The sequence below is a fragment of the Orcinus orca genome, chromosome 2 (genome assembly GCF_937001465.1).
Source record: "Orcinus orca chromosome 2, mOrcOrc1.1, whole genome shotgun sequence".
NCBI classification, from domain to species: domain Eukaryota; kingdom Metazoa; phylum Chordata; class Mammalia; order Artiodactyla; family Delphinidae; genus Orcinus; species Orcinus orca.
The window spans coordinates 136,842,411-136,857,962 of NC_064560.1; the positions used below are offsets into that span (position 1 = coordinate 136,842,411).

Below are 15,552 nucleotides of genomic sequence, written 5' to 3' on the forward strand. Positions count from 1 at the left end.
CATAAATTAATATTGAATGAATGAAGTCACAACTGGGATAACTACCTGTGGTGTTATAGTAAATTCGTGGTAAAATCCATATTATTTGATTTCCAATCCAGTGTGTTTTCTATTTGACTGTGTAGGATCTGTCTTAGTGCAAGAGAACCTTTTATATAATTGGAAACATAACGTACCAAGAACTCTTGTATTGTAATCTTGGTCTTAGCAGGGGCCTAATTGGTGACCCTGACACTAGCTCTGCTTTGATTACTTAAATTTTTAAATGGGAATAATATAATCTTCTTGTTGGTCTTGACTAATTAAAAATATATAAATCAACCTAAGTTTTCCCAGTCATCACCAGCTTATTTTAATTTCTGAGCAGAAAGCCATAGGTATAAACATGATAGGTAAGACCACTCTTCAGAGTAGCCAACCTACAGGAGGTTCTAATACAGTAGGGAAAAGTCTTTCCTTTACTGTAGGGGAGCTGCTACCTGGTCCACTTGTGACAAGTAGGGATGAATGCCTTCGAAGAAGCTAGGGAGAGTTGATTAAAGATACAGAAGTAACTTAAAGAAATTCTCTATACTGGCTTGTTTCCGGTGAACCACGTGTATCCAGCAGGGTAGGTAACAAAGCAGGTGTTAGGACAAGGTTTGCCTGAAGTTACTAGTTCTTGCTATCTGGCATCATTCCAAGGGCATGATAAAATAAGCTGTCAGATATGCTGGCAAAGAGATTGATGGTATCAACTATTTTGAAATTTCCTCTGATTAATTATATAGGCAACAGAATTGTTCACCAAAGGCAATGCTCTGAGTTGGGGGACCAGATGTGAACTCTGTTGTCTCTAAATAATGATAATAATGTTCTAGGTATAAAGAATGGGAAGTGATAAAGCAATATGGGAATTAGTGATTTTTTTAATCCATCAAAAATTGAAAGGCTATCAGAATCACTTACACAAGTTAACTTTCTTTTCCCACTTTTCTCCTACCTTCCATTTGTGGGCTTACAGACTTGTTAGAGAGGGATAGGATCTTAAATGTTTAATCAATGACAAAACAATCTTCAAAGAGAAATTAAGGGCCAAGATCACTTGCCTGGGTACTAGCAAACTAAAACTACAATCCAGGACTTTAGCTCCTTCCTCTTTGCATTTATACATTTATGTCAGGGTCTTTCTGACCGTTCTTTCTCCTCCATCCTTTGTGTGTGAGTAAGAGAGAGAGAGGGAGAAAGAGAGAATGAGAATGAATATGAACCTGTATTTATCTTAATGAAAGTAATAGCTGTGTAGAATTTACTTTTGAAGGGGGAACTGTATGCAGTTAGATTATTGAATTCCAGAAGTAGTCACTGCACTTCCCAAAATGTGCCTTCCCTTTACCGATGATAATATCTCAAATGTTGACTATACGAAAAGCAGTGCTTCTTGTATAAGATCTTAAACAAGACTTAAACATTCTCCAATGATGTATACCTCCCGCTGTGTTTGAAGCAATTAATACTTAACACCTTTAGCCACATTCCCTAGGGTGATTATTAAACATAGACTATGGCCATCATTAACTTATTGGGAAAGGTAGAATCAAGGAATTATAGAATGAAAACTGCATTCAGTGTTTGCACTATGCTTTTTTATGACTAGTGAAATCGTTCGTTAACAAGCATCTGTTAAACAGCTGCTATGTGACAGGCACCATTCAAGGTGCTGAGGTTATACCAGTGAATAAATCAAAGCCTCCTGCCTTCATGGACTTTTTATTCCAGTGAAGGGAAATAGACAGTGAACAGAAAATACAATCAAACAAGTCGATTATCTGGTACTTAATAAGTGCAAAGGGAAAAAAAAAGTAAGCAGGTGAAGAGAGATTATGTGTGGGAGTGAGGCTTCCAATATTAAATATTAATATGTTCGTTAACAGTATTGTACTTATTTCCTGAAACTACACCTTCTATAATATTAACATTTCCCCCAAGCAAAGCATCAAAGAATCAGGGAATGTATGATATATATAGACTTATTATCATCACATATATATTTGATAGACCATGTGAATTATTATTCAGAGAGGCCAGAAGTTTCGACAGTATGAAATAAAATCATATCAAGTAGCAATTTTAATAAACATTTTTTAAAAAGATACATGGAAATCCATGCAGAGATCTCCACAGCATTATTAGAAAAGCTGAACTAAGATAGCAAATATGAGATCCTGATGAAGATTCCTCACATACTGCACAAATAAAAGTTGTTTTTCTTTCTTATTCCATGATGACACTGATACCCTCATCACTGTTTAGCCTTTACTTTTGTGAAGTCCAAGAACCTTGGCAATGTTGGTTCCAGCTAAAATATTCTTCACCATTTCTATATCAGAATGAACCTAATTGAGACAAAAATCAAATGTACAAGTTTAGATCAAAAGATAATCCGTGGCTTGTCTTGTTTGCCTGACTAAATTAATATCAGTGATCTTGAGTCCACTGCATATACCCCACTGCAGACCTTCACATGACAGCTAAAAATGACTTTTCAGTTGGGATCAAATACTGTGTCCCTCTGAGGGCAACAGCACCGTTATTCACAGTAGACACCTGATGCTCTCCATCTTCAAGGTTTTTCACTCACATAACTGTGCACAATTTTCTACCAGACACCAACAACAAAGCGGGGGGGGGGGGAGGGAGGAGATTAAAGTAAAAAAAAATTAGAAAGAAAGATATTTATTTGTAGTAGATAGTGTTAATGAACACATCTCTGCCTGTGTCCCAAAACAAATTCCTTTTCACAACACCTTGGAAACAAAGCACATCTGGTTGTATTTCAGAGGCTTTTCACAGCAATCCTGATAAATCAGCCACTTAAGAGTTTTCTTTTTAACAAAGAGAGGTCCAAAGAGCCATGCAAATGAAGTTTCATTAACAGTGTTTGTATTGGCCATCAGAGTCTTGGCCCAAGGATGCAAAAATAGCGAACAAAATTCCTTGACCATACCAGACATGGGTCAGTTTAAAGTTAAAGCTTTGGAAATAGAATTCGCCTCTTTGCCATAAATTCTGTCTCACAGAATTTCCCTAACAAGTTGTGTTATGAAACTAATGGAAAAACAGCTTATCTCTTTCTTTTGTCCTAAAGTTTAACGCTCATCTTTAAATGTTCAGCAAGATTTCTTGTTTGTTATGAAGAGCTGGTTATAAGCATTCAAGGGGCATACAGCTCGGATGTTTAATGGGGTATTCAGGATTCCAAGATTATCACAATGGCCTTCTCCAACGGATAGTCAGTTTGTCAGATATTCAGTATGCCAGCACACAGGTTGGAGAACTGTGAAGGAAATTTAAAGTCAATGAAGAAGGTAGCATTCGGGGGCTTCGGGGAGTACAGAGATAATTGTGGATCAATTGTGCCAGACAATTTGAAGCAACTTAAGACTGCCGTCAGTACTTTTTAATTGTTTCTGCTGCAGAGTTTGAAAGAGCATTTAGTTCAATGAATGATGTGTTAACACCTAGTTGCGATGCCCTGTCCATTAGTTGCATATCATCTTTGTCTTTTTATTAAGCTGGTTGGTCCACTGTTCCACATGCTTAAGCCTAAAGATTATGTCAAGAAGCGGCTTGTAAGTGGCGGCTTGAAAGCCGGAAATTGTAGAAATGTGACAAGAGAAGCTCTCGGCTCTTCTGTCTTACTTTTATTTTATTTGAAGAGTCTGAACTGTTTCCCCTCCTTAAGCCTGGGCTCCTGGGCATTGAGAGAGCAAAAAAAAAAAAAAAAAAAAAACTACAATTTTCTCATGTAATGAAATAGGGTAAAACGAGATCATGTCAGTCCTAAGTTAGGTAACTTTTTCACTTTTGGAGAAATCAATAAAACCTCCACTCTGAGCACCCAATGCCAAGTGGATAGAAAACTATGTGCAGCCCTCCAAGGAATTATTAAGGGGCCCCTTGAGTCTATCAGCTATATGTCTAAGAGAAGTACACGTCGGAACAGGAGAGATGGGAAATAATTCAGCAGCATCATCAGAAGTGCCCTTTCACATTAGACTCTTTGTCTAACACGAGAGCTCAGCCGTCTCCTAGTTTGGTGCCTGCACTTTAAACAGAATTTTGGTTTGGGTCCCTGGGTATTCTTTCCTATAACGTGTATGTGAGCTCGAAAACTTACGGACTGAAGAATCAAATGTGTTTGTCTTATGATAGCAATGGGGCTTGTACTCCTCAATAGTGTATTTTTAAGTACATTCTCTCTCGTCTCTCATATATTCCCATTTTCTCCAGAGGGAAGAGTCCGAGAAACTCGCCATTCGATTATTCTTTCTTCTTGAACAAAATTTAAAGGAGACAGCGTTGCAGACACAGTATCTTCTCTCTGTCGGGTCTGTGGCCATTTGGCTTCTTTGTGCTCCCCCCAGCCCCCTACCCGCCTCCCCCGTTTTCATACCTTTTTCGTTCCGGCAAGAGACCTAAAAACTGACATCATGGGAGTCAGTAGCTTGTGACTTCAAAACGGGCCTTCAAATTCAAGTGATGATAGATAGCTCATGATTAAAATATCTCTCTTTTCTTTGTGCAATGAGCCAGCAAGATTCTTTGAGAGCGTTTAAACTCTAATGCTATCATACTTCAACATTCTTCTCCAGGATCCTTCACATTCACAATTTCTCAAGAGAGGGTATTACCTGTCCAAATTCTCATCAGTGCCGTTGCGTTCAGCTATAACCTTGAACTGTGTCTGGCCTTTCTTTACTCCCTTCCAAGGCATACTCCTGGAGCTACTATTTTTCTCTCCCCACGTGTATAGCCACTGAGAAAAGGCACCGTTTAGACCGTTACCAATTTTGAGTTAAAATACTTGAAAGTCTGCAGGATTTTGATCTGATTTCTGCAGATAATTTGAGGGGGGGCCGTCTCTTTTGCACAACTTGGGAAGCAGCTCCATCTTCTTGATGATAAGTTGCTGAGAGTAGAGGAAGAAAAGAGCATTTCAGTTATTGAATATTTAATTCTGGACAGCAGTTTAAACAGGACTGGGATTTGGGCAATGGCTCCAGCCCCCTCCTAACTTAGTACAGTTTCAGTTCTTAGTATTCCTTAATTATCCCACTGAGATGTTTGAGAAGCAACTAGTAGTAAATGAACTTGGCAAATCAGCTATTACCCAAGTAATGAAATACAAATACATATGTTTGACAATTCTGCAGGGAAATTCTTTAAGCCAGGATTCTCAATGGATTGTATTGGCCAAGAGAGGGAAAAACAGGTGTTGTTATCAAACCGTATCTACAAACAATTTGACAGGAGTTTTAAAATAATGCACAGATTTTCTTTGCCATGAATTCCAAATATGTCAATTAACCTATGGAGAATTCTGATTGTCAAATAGTGAATCAATAGATGCCCCACAGGAAGGTGAAGGGAGGGCTCGCTGTGATGTGGGGTTAAATATTCAAGGCTTTCTCCCAAACAGTATATCTAAGGATGCATATCAACTCACATCTAACCTCCAACAAAGCAGAGATCAGCTCTACTAAGAAAATTGATTTTATTCAACAGTAAGGCAAGGGAAATAGTAAGTTCAATATTTGTGGAAAGAAAATAAGCGAAGCCAGCTATTCCTGGTGGTCTGAGACTGTTCTCTGTTTTGGTAATTATGCCTTTATGTTTTAGAACTCTTATTTACATTTTCAGAAGGGCTTGAAATAGTTCCTGCACCGAGCCATCCCCCCGAGCATCCAGGTTCTTCTACTGTGCAACAATAAAGTTGTCCCTGGACCAATACAAGCTGAAAATGAATCCTAACTTTATAGAAAGGGCTGCCTCGCTTGCCTCATTGTTTGGAGTTTCTTTAGAGCTGAATCACAAACTAATGATCTCCACTGCAGCCAGGTCCTTGGTGTGATAGTATCTCATTGTAGCGGAGCCCACATTTACATAATGTGTAGTCTAAAATACCTTTGAGTTCCAGAATGGAACTGTGGAAAATAATTTTTATCCCAGTTTCTGTTGCACCTGGATAGTAAGGTACAGGCGGAAATACAGCAACGGGGTGAATTTACTAATGTTTGCTATTGGATGGTAAGCCATTCTAAAGCTATGAAAGCCTCCCAAACCCCATAGGTCTCCATTTTGCCATTAGCCGTACCAGTTTAAACATTCTGCTGCAAGAAATATTGACAGGTCAAGTACAGCTGGGAAGAGCACGTGTCCCAGTGGCCTTTACACTGACAGTTTCTCCCACATTAAAGAGTTAACTAGCAGCCAACCAGCTCGAAGTGGGAGCTAATGAATGAAATGGAGATTGATATAGACTCTCTTTGGAGGTGCATCGATCTGTATCTTGTGAACTCAGCTTAGGAATTCTGCAGGCAGCACTGCCTGAGTAACCCTGGCATGGTGCCCATTAGCAAATCACTCTTTTAATGTTGGTCTTCAATTGATATATTTATTGTATTGCATCTTACAGTGACCCTTCCCTCTGCTGCCGTTGTATGTGATGGTTGTGGTATCAAGCTAAGGGAGAGCTCAACAGGGTACCTTTGAGTTTGGGCAGAGTCGATGAAATATTTAATTAACTGCATCCTTCCTTTGCATGTGATGTATCAAAGAGGTCTTACTGGGATACTGAATCTTCTTCCTTGCTACCCCAGCTAGCAACAAGGGATCTAATTAGGATTTTAGACCTTGGCACAGACGCTGTCTATCTCTTATGACGATACCACAATGAAAATAGGTTTTAAAACGGTCAAAGACTGGTTAGTCTCACAACCGCTAGTGAAGATAGTGTCTGTGTAGCTGGTAAGTCTCAGAGGCAAGCGACTGTAACGCCTGGTGAAAGAGCCAACTGCTGACTGACCTTCTGGGTGCTGGCGGGGCCCAGTATGCCCCCTTTAAGCCCTACTTGAGTGGGTCCTTTTTACTTAGCAGCGGTTCTCTAAGCTTAGTGAGTTTAATGTTCCTAAGAGTCACGTGGGGCCCTTGGGGTTCAAGAGGTCTAGATTGGAGCCTGCAAACGTGCATATTGATCCTCTACCGGTTTTGATGCTGGTGATCTTTAGACTATAACTTTTTCAATGGTGATGTAAGCCATTAGACCAAAGGAATTAAGAGGCACTCAGAGGACGCTGGGTCAAAACTGGGAATTGCTAAAATGTTAACCTAAACATATGTGTGAGAAATTGCAATGTTCCTCTCATTAGTTTCACTTCAGTGACTGTTCTCTCTGTGGAGGTGACTCTTAGCCCTGGAACTGGGCTCCTTCAGCCACCGTTTCCAGTCTCTGGTTTGGGCCTCCCCAGGGACCCAGGATCCAAGTCCCCTTCCTCATACACAGGGGTCCCTACTTTGACTCCACATTGCGGCATTGCTTCTTAACTTCTCCTGCAGTCTTACAGAGGGGAAGTCCTTTTTCTTTCATCAGCTCATGCTCGAAGGTACTTCATTATACTACGTTGAAATTATTGCTAATATGCTAAACTAACGGACTGAAAACTGCCCTACTGAGATAACCTTGATAAGCCAAGTGTCTCCTTTTGTAGGGAAAGATCTCGAGTCCATGGAGTTTGGCCCCCTTGTAGCCAAGCCAGAACTAGAGCCCACATCTCCTTAAATCTCTCTCTACTACTCAGGCTTACCAAAGAATACTTAGCTTATTGTCTGAATGCAAAATTATGTCAAAGAAATCCAGTGCCAACCATCTCTGTTACGGGAATAAAAAGCACCTTGAATTATTTGTTTGTTAGTGACATAACCAAGCTCATCTAGAAAGAAAACTGTATACTACAGCCCCTTCAGAGCCAGCTTAGTTGCCAGAGAAATTGAAGGGGATGTAACAATGCCTAAGAAAGAGTTCAGAAGCAGTTTGTTTCTTCCCAGGAAACACTTAAGTCCGGTCAAAATAACGAAATGTTGGTCCTTTCAGGGTGCCTTGCACATTACTGAGCCCTGGTGCTACTAAAATTAAATACATGGTGTTTCCAAAATGTCAGCAGAGCATGCATTTCCACCCCCCCCCCCCCAGATTTATATGTTGAAGCCTTAATCTCCATTGTGATCTATTTGGACGTGAGACCTTAGGGAAGTAACTAGGACATGAAGGTGGAGCCCTCACAAGTGGGATTAGCACCCATATAGGAAGAGACATGAGAGAGATGAACTCTTTCTCCACTGTGAGGATCTAGCAAGAAGGTGGCCATCTGCAAACTAGGTCTCACCAGACACTGAATCTGCTGGCAACCTTGATCTTAGACTTCCAGCCTCTAGAACTGTGAGAAACAAAGCTTTGTTATGTAAGCCACCCAGGCTATGGTAATTTGTTATGGCAGTCCAAGGTGACCCAGACAGTATGCATAATAAGTGCCCATGATAAGGGTAGTAGCCAGGGGCATTAGGGAAGCAACTAATGTTAAATTCAGGCAGAAGGAACAGATTTCCTGTGGGTACCTCACTGTGCCTGGAGATTAGGAGTTTTGTGAGGACGCAGGCATGGCAGCGACAGTGGGCACAGGAGGCCCACTGTGTGTGGACCAGGGAATGTTGAAGGCAGTAATTCCTGGGAGTTTGTGACATGTGGAGGCTAAGTCGGGGTATGTGTGGGGGGGTGCCTTTCTCCAACATAGCGAATACAGGAGGAAGAGCAGATTTGGGGGTGCGGAGAGGAACGAGCAAGGGAGTTTTGACTCACTCCACTTTGGGGCAGATTAAGTTGCAGAGGCCTGGGGGATGTTAGGCTAGAGATGTGGAAAAGGGCTCTCCAAGTCTGAGGTTTCAGGAATGTCCATGGTAGTGAACCATCAGTATGATGGTAGCTGAAGCCACGGGTATAGAAAAGACTGGTTAAGGCTGCGGTTCTCAAGCTGTGGTCCCAGGCCAGCAGCAGCAGAATCCCCTGGAACTTGTTTTTCTAAATGTGAATCCTTGGGCCCCACCCCCAGACCTGTTGAATCAGAATGTCTGGGGTTAGGACCCAGTCCTCAGAGTCCAGCCCTCCAGCTGATTCTGATGTATACTCTAGTTTGAGAAGCACTGGTTTAAGGAAAGTGTAGCATGAGAACAGCTGTAGAGCTGCTGGAAAAAGGGGGAGCCCGTGCAAAAGTTCTTCAGATGTGGACAGAGGGGTAGGAAAGGAAGCAGAAGATGACGTGGTGCCATTTAAAGAGGGGGGGAAGGGCTTCCCTGGTGGCGCAGTGGTTGAGAGTCCGCCTGCCGATGCAGGGGACGCGGGTTCGTGCCCCGGTCCGGGAAGATCCCACATGCCGCGGAGCGGCTGCGCCCATGGGCCATGGCCGCTGAGCCTGCGCGTCCGGAGCCTGTGCTCCGCAACGGGAGAGGCCACAACAGAGAGAGGCCCGCATACCGCAAAAAAAAAAAAAAAAAAAAAAAAATATATATATATATATATATAATAAATAAATAAATAAAGAGGGGAGTGTTTTGAGTAGGACGAGTGGTTAGTAATGGCGAACGTGCAGGGGCCAGATAGGAAGAGGCCCACGACATGCCCGTCAGATCTGACAATTCATAGACTGTTGGAGATTTGGCTTGAGTGCTTTCAGAGCAGCCCGTCCGAGGGCCAGTTTCCAGAGGGTTGCTGATGGAAGAGGGTGTGAGGAAGTGGGGATAAGGAGATTAGATTACTTTTTCAACAATCTTAGCTGGCAAGGGAAAAAGGGGAGAGAGGAGGATGAAGACCAGGGGAATTTTAAGCTGGAGGAGAGGTATCTTTTCAAGATGTACAAGCCTTGGGTTTGTTCGTGGACCCACAGGTAGGAGTCAGGGAGGAGCAGAGGCGGCAGACACAGAGGCGACAGAGTCTCACCTTGGACACGGCAGTGACCTCCCATCGGGCTTCCCCTTCCCCAGACTCTCTTGGCCCCAATTTAGAAGTTGAATCACAGCCTCCTTTTAATTGTGACAGCACCAGCGTCACCGAATATCAGACATAGCCCAGATTTAACGTCCTGTATGAGGCCCGGGACCATCACTGTACCCTCCAGACATCCTCATGCCCTGGACTTGACTTGTCCGGTCTCGCGGCCTCTCTGTAGCTGCAACCCCACTGTCCTCTGCCAGCTCCCTGTGGTCAGCTTGGAGAATCTCTTCTTCTGATCCTTAAAGACCCATCTTCTCTGTGAAACTTTCCCTTCTCCCCTAGGCAGCACGAGTTGATTCTTCCTGCCTTTAGCCCTGTGTAGACTCCCTCTCTGCCATGTCTCACACTGCATTGTAGCCACGCCCTCATGTATCTGTCTCAGGGGCTGTAAACCCGTGGACCGGAAACACAACTGGACCCCACTTGCCTTTGATTCCACTGCCCTGCACAGTGTCTGCCCAGGATAGGGGCTCATTGGAAGTTTATGAAGGGACCGTGTGCTCAGTTTCAGCATTAGAGGTTCACTAGTCCATCTGTGTTATTTGCCTGCCTCAAGTCTCTAAATCCGTCTGACACAGAATGAAGTTTTGCAAAACTGTAGCAGTTTTCTTTTTTAGGATAAAGGGTTTCCTAGGGTGTGGGTTTCATTATTTGAGCTGGAGTTTCCTGTTGCCCAGGTTACTCGGCAGTGACATATGAGGACCTTTCCAAAGCCGCACCTCGCCTGGGAGAGTTTCTAAAGAAGTCTAGGTTAGATCTTGAGAATCAAGTAGCCACCACCAAGAGACTGTAGGACATGGCTGTTTTGACCGTGCACCAAGGCAGCACAGCACTCACCAGTCAGACAGCCCTCCTCAGAGCCACACACTTGTGAAATTCCGGAATCCCATCGCCAGGCACACCAGGCCCCTCAATTTCAAAACCAGGCACCACGGTTAAACACTCAAAATGAAAATCTCCTTGCCGGTTAAGAAATTTCCAGTGTCTTCATTTCCCTTCTGCTACCAGGCTATCAACAGGAGGAGAACATGCACGATAACACTGTTGTGTGCACGTACGTGTGCGCGGGCGCACACACACGGAGTAATTGCAGGTTTAAAGATCGAAAGCGTTGGTCTTATTCGCTCTTCTTCTACTCGAACCGTTATATCTATATTTGTTTTCCTTCAGCACCACTGTAGACAGAGGCATTTTAGTTTTTCACGGTAAAAATAATCTTTTTATTACAGGCTTGAGAAAAGTATCTCTCTAAAGTTGTGGTGTAATACACTATTTTTAAAATGTTTTCTTTGAGGTCACTTTTAGTACTGGCCGTAAAGAATGAGTTCCCAATAATGATCTAAAGACACTGAGAAGTAAATCTTTTTCATTGAAAATTAGTGAGGAATCTATAATTAAATTTTAAATTTTCATCTTCAGTACTGAAATCTCTAGTTAAAATGCAAAGCACTGTATCACGCCATTTCTAACTTTGTAATAAATGACCCAAGAATCACTTCCGGCTTGCTGGACCCAGTTAGTATATATAGAAAGTATCCATGGGTTTAGACTTACTTAGCACATCATTTATAGGGTCAATTATAACTAATTTTTCTCCCCATATGATGTTGAAGAAGTGATCGGAAGAAACTTTTCCATGTAATATCAGCTTTGTTCACTACTTTAAAGAATTTTCAAGCGTATAAAGCCCTGCCTTTTCATCAAGGGAAAAAATAGATTATATATCGTTCAGGAAACAGAAAAAAAATTATAAGGAGATTTTGCCTATTGAATGTAATGGATTGTCAGGGACCCTTGACATTATTCTACAGGAGAGGCCACATAAAATCAATACATCTTAGGCGAGGGTTTAATTCATTTGTAGGTTCTTGCAACAAGTGACTTACCTTTTTTGTTTGCCGTTTTTCTTTTTCACTTTTGCACTCATGAGTAGCTACGGTTTTTATCTGTCTCGTTATTTAGCACAAAACAAGATGATCGTTCATTCTTACCGTATATTTTTTAAGGAGAATGATTGCCACGCATGAAACATCCAAGAATCTAGAAGTTGGGCTAAACGTGGTGGTCGTAAAGCACTGCCTTCTGCCCACTTGCCTAAGGTGCAGAATCTACTCCACCAAGGAGCTGGGCCCGATCCCCAGTCATACACTATTCTTTCTCGTTCCTGTGCCTCTCGTGAAGAGATTCCCTGCCATGCTGCCTAGTTCTTGTAGGGTTAGTGGCTTATTTGAAAGGAGGGTGCTTTAAAACCTGCAACTTTGTAAAAGGAAGGAAAGGCCATTAAGAGGACCTGTTTTTGATAGTGTTGATTCTGTGCTGGTGATGTGGCCCATCAAAGAATTTGGAGTGAAAAGTATTGGACATTTCCACCTACCAAACACCGGTGACTGTCTGTATTCAGTCTAGTAAAAATTTCCTCTTTATATTTGGAAAGTTTTCTTTTTGGTGTTAAATCAGTATTAAAGACAATTATTTGATGCTCATGGTCAAACAGCTGGGCGGTTAGTCCTCCCATCTGCTTCTCCCAAATCATGACTCGCCACGGGCATGGCTGTGTAGGGGGAACCCTCCAGAGTCAGCACCAAGCTGTGTTTGATCCCAGTTCTTCTACTTACCATCTGCGTCATGTTGCGTTAACTCTTTACATCTCTCTCCTTAGTTGTCTCATCTGTAAAATGGAGAAAATAATATTGCCAGCCATGTAGTCCTGTTCAGTGGATTAAATTTCAACTGTACAATACATATCGTACGTGGTAGACAAAAGCCCTCAATAGACATGGGCTATTATTATTTTTCACCGCCAGTGAGAACTTTGCATTTGGTAGGTGCCACATCGTAGCTTGGCTCCTTCGGTGAAGACTTTCAGGCCAGAACTAGGAAGGCCCAGCCTCAAATGAGGAAGTTGAAGCTATGGAACTGTTAGAACAAGCATTTCAAAGCAATTCTTTACAGTGGTAATGGATGTGGCAAATGTGTGGATTTTGTTAGGATTTCTTCTGACAGCCATGAACACAGATATATTTTAAAGTAATGTAACTGTCCTAAATCTCAAACAGGGAATACAATGACTTCCAGCATTATTTTTCACTTCTCCAGTGACACTCCAGAAGTTAGATCTGATAAATTCCTTAGAAGTTATTTGACTTAGAAAGGGCCCTGTACCATTTAACCTTGGTTTTGTTCTGCTCAGACCTGTGTCCAAGGCCCATCCAATGTAATACATCACAAAGGTTAATACGCCAAAGCCTTCCCAGAGCATGATTCCCTAGGACCACTTTTAGGGAAAACGACCTTAAAGTGAGGCTTTTTGAAACATTGGTAGCTATTACCACGCCAGGTTTAAGATATACCACTTTAAGCCCATTTCTCCCCTGTAGCAAAAAGTATAAGAGAAAAAGCCCAGAGTATCGGAAATCAGCAAAGGTGGATAAATATACGTAATTTTCATTGGCTTGGCCAATCTCAAGAAAAAGAAGCTGGAGCCAAATATAGAATATTAAGAATTGTGCTGCTCTTAAAAACTATTAGTTCTGCTTTATATTTGTGGTCACTGATACTGCCAGGTACGACATAATCTGAAAAAAATTGTCTAGTCGTTTTGTTTTTTTCTTAAGAAAGTTATAATTTACTTAGCTTTTCTGGAAACGCTAAGGACTTGTTGGTAGTTTATATAACATGGCCTCTAAAATGGGACTCGCAGTAAAGATGATGATAATAGATTCAAGGGTCAAAAGTTATATATTCTCCTCTTTGCTCCTGGTCAAGAAGATGGCCTTTTCTTTCTGAGTTCAGAAACATGAGGGGCAGCTTGGGGCTTTCCCCAAACTAAGTTGCCCTCTGCGACATGCTCTTGCATGAGCTACCAGATCAGGGTTGGAGCAAGAATATACAGCTTTTCACATCGATAATTATCCTTATAGAATCTGCTCTCTTACATGATCCTCAAAAAACCAGCTGCCAGGGCTTCCCTGGCGGCGCAGTGGTTGAGAGTCCGCCTGCCGATGCAGGGGACACGGGTTCGTGCCCCGGTCCGGGAAGATCCCACATGCTGCAGAGTGGCTGGGCCCGTGAGCCATGGCCACTGAGCCTGCACGTCTGGAGCCCGTGCTCCGCAACAGGAGAGGCCACAACAGTGAGAGGCCCGCGTACCGCAAAAAAAATAAACCAGCTGCCAGGTAGGCATTTTTAAAAGAGAAAAGTAGAAGTGGTACCTGACTTGACCGAGATCCCTTAGGAACTTAGTGGTGACATGTAAACGGAGGCATAGGTCTCCCCATCCTTGGTTCTATGTTCCTTCCACTAGATTGCCTTATTGCTTATCATGTTCTCAAATTACCACTATGACTTTCACAAACATGACTCTTGTTTGCGCCCCACGTCCCCGCTCCCCGGGGAAAATAGTATCAAGGGAAACTGTCTCTCAGGCAGACCAGGTTTAGTAGATGCTATATGTAAATCACATTGTCCCTATCAGATAAGTGGCCTGTAACATTTTCTTGGAAAATCTACTCAAAGCCTATGTGGTGCTCAACATTGCAATATGTTCTGACATTTCCTTGACCTTGTTTGTCTATCCATTGACACAGTTTAAAGAATCTCTCCAAAAATATTTAAAGTGCTCATTTTTTAAGAATTAAAACTCAAAATTCTTAAATTTAAGAAATCGTTCCCAAGAGAAAAAGCTTATAAAAATATTTTATAACGCCATTTGATTTCAAACATAATATTTTATGTGTAAATTGGTCATGAAAAATTAATCTTCTAATCAAGGGCAGACTCTCATTCATTCATTTATTTGATGAGCAGTAGCAGAGGCCTACCAAGTACAAAAAGACTACCCCATATTCTTTGGGATTAGTGGGGAGAGGGAAGTATTGTCAGAGGAATAACATGAAAAACAAAGTTCCTGCTCTCTATGAGTTGAAAATCTGGTTGTACAAATACTCAAACATGAACCAGCCAAAAATTTTTTTTAAACCTTTATTCTTTTATTTTTATTTTTTATTTGTTTTTATTTATTTATTTATTTATTTATGGCTGTGTTGGGTCTTCGTTGCTGCGCGCGGGCCCCCTCTAGCTGTGGCGAGCGGGGGCCACTCCTCCCCGCAGTGCGCGGGCCTCTCCCTGCCGCGGCCTCTCCTGCTGCGGAGCACGGGCTCCAGGCACGCGGGCTTCAGCAGTTGTCACACGTGGGCTCAGTAGTTGTGACTTGCGAGCTCAAGAGCGCAGGCTCAGTAGCCGTGGCGCACGGGCCCAGCTGCTCCGCGGCATGTGAGATGCCCCCGGACCAGGGCCCAACCAGCGTCCCCCGCACCGGCAGGCGGACTCCCAACCACTGCGCCACCAGGGAAGCCCCAGCCAAATTTTCTAAATGTATTATCTGTAGAGAATATTCCTGGAAGAAACGTACCAAAAGGTTATTAGTGGTTCTCTCTGGGTGGTAGTATAACAAGTGATGTTTAGTATCTTCTTTGTAATTTTTCATAGTTTATAAATTTTCTAAAGTAAACAAACATGTATTTCTTTAATAACGGAAACAAACACTTGAAAATCCCTTTAAGATGACACCTCTGGGGCTTCCCTGGTGGCGCAGTGGTTGAGCGTCTGCCTGCCAATGCAGGGGACGTGGGTTCGAGCCCTGGTCTGGGAAGATCCCACATGCCGCGGAGCAACTGGGCCCGTGAGCCACA

The 15,552-nt window shown here is 42.5% G+C and overlaps 1 protein-coding gene and 1 long non-coding RNA gene across 6 annotated transcripts in view; one reads left to right on the forward strand and one right to left on the reverse strand.

Moving 5' to 3' along the window:
- Positions 1–15,552, forward strand: part of NPAS3 (neuronal PAS domain protein 3) — an 867,013-nt gene that overhangs the window by 687,015 nt on the left and 164,446 nt on the right. The window lies entirely within an intron of this gene.
- The window catches only part of LOC117198738 (uncharacterized), a 251,853-nt gene continuing 240,731 nt past the window's right edge, over positions 4,431–15,552 (reverse strand). For both annotated transcript variants that reach the window (XR_007475280.1, XR_004479968.2), the window contains exons 4-5: positions 12,478–12,530; positions 4,431–4,951 (exon numbers count right to left, since the gene is read on the reverse strand). This is a non-coding gene — a long non-coding RNA (uncharacterized LOC117198738). The remainder of the gene's footprint in view (positions 4,952–12,477; positions 12,531–15,552) is intronic.